General features: G+C 45.8%; 1 long non-coding RNA gene across 1 annotated transcript in view; it reads right to left on the bottom strand.

The window, feature by feature from the left end:
- The window catches only part of LOC116556293, a 1254-nt gene extending 1111 nt beyond the window's left edge, over positions 1-143 (bottom strand). The window contains exon 1 of the long non-coding RNA XR_004270927.1: positions 105-143. This is a non-coding gene — a long non-coding RNA (uncharacterized LOC116556293). The remainder of the gene's footprint in view (positions 1-104) is intronic.
- Positions 144-1440: the final 1297 nt, after the last annotated feature.

Here is a 1440-nt window from a genome sequence, read left to right on the forward strand (position 1 = left end):
CATGAGGTCAGGAGTTCGAGACCAGCCTGTTCGAGTTTTGCCAACATGGTGAAATCCCATCTCTACTAAAAATGCAAAAATTAGCTGGGCGTAGTGGCACACACCTGTAGTCCCAGCTACTCGGGAGGCTGAGGAAGGAGAATCATTTGAACCAGGGAGGCGGCAGTTGCAGTGAGCCGAGATTGCACCATTGCATTCCAGCCTGGGCAACAGGGTGAGACTCCGTCTCAAACAAAAGAAACAAAACAAAACAAAAAACAGTTGGCTCCCAGGTCCTTTAGAAAGATGTTCCCGGGTTGTAAAGCTGGCAAAATATGTATTTAAATTTTATAAGGATTTCATGTATTTTGAAGATAACTTACAAGTTTTCTAAAGTAAATGCTCTCCAGGGCAGGTCTCATCCATCATTTTTAAGAAGAAGAAATAAGCTTCTTATTTTTGCCTCACATGTGTAATCATTATTCCGGGAACTATAATATCCAGTTGCACACGCCCTTGCCTTTCAAACTTTAATGCTCAGTGCCCACACAAGCCCAGTTTCATCTCCGAAGGCGTGGAGTTTCAGCCCCGTTAGGCATGCAGGACTCCTATGTGAGTCTAAGTGTCAGAAGACAGGGAAAGACAGGCTCAAGCTTGTTTGGCATGTGAGGCTGAAAGATGCCATCACCCCCAGACTGCTGTTCCTGGAAAGGTCACTCTAGGAGCTAGGGTCACAGATGTCCTGAGAATGTCTTAAGGGGCTTTCCACTTGCTGTGACAGTCTAAAGAGTTCCTTGAAAAAGAACAAGCTCATGCCTCCCTGTTAGTTCAGTCAGGGGTTCTCAAGATGGCAGCTCTGTGGACACAGTTACTTTCACAGGAGGTAAGTCTGCCCCAAGACAGCTAAGTAAGACCACTTCCAGCACCGGCCACTTCACAGGCCAAAAGCTGTGCCCTTCTCCTTCTCTCTTCCCTAGTGCAGGGGCCATCAAGCTGGTTCCATCTCCAGCCATTGTGGTGCTTTTATGGCAGAAAACTGGAACTCCTGGCCTTGTCTGCCCCCAAGTCTGGAACTGGGCAGTGCCGTTTCCTTCCAATGAAGGTGCCCTAAGCTTGGCGCTGAGGTTGATAAGAGACCGGACTCTTAGAGCTTGTCCTTTTGAGACGTTCTTGAATCCTTTCTATAAATTTTTGGCCTCTTCTTTAAAGCTATGGACGTTGAAGACATTGGAAGGAGGGGAGGGACAGTTATATTCTTTCCCTAGGGCAATATAGGGAAAAAGTCACCATTCCATAGCCAGAAAAGGCCAATTGAGTGATTTCCTTGAGTAATTTTTACTGTAAGTGATTTGCTGCCTCTGCTTAAATGTCAGAAAGAAGCATCTTCTTCAAATTCTGCCTCACCAGGCTTCCAGCCACACTTACAATTAATTAGCTAAGAATGTAAGAAATCATCTTTCT

Source organism: Sapajus apella, unplaced genomic scaffold, assembly GCF_009761245.1.
Source record: "Sapajus apella isolate SASKATOON/1434 unplaced genomic scaffold, GSC_monkey_1.0 scaffold16, whole genome shotgun sequence".
Taxonomy (NCBI): domain Eukaryota; kingdom Metazoa; phylum Chordata; class Mammalia; order Primates; family Cebidae; genus Sapajus; species Sapajus apella.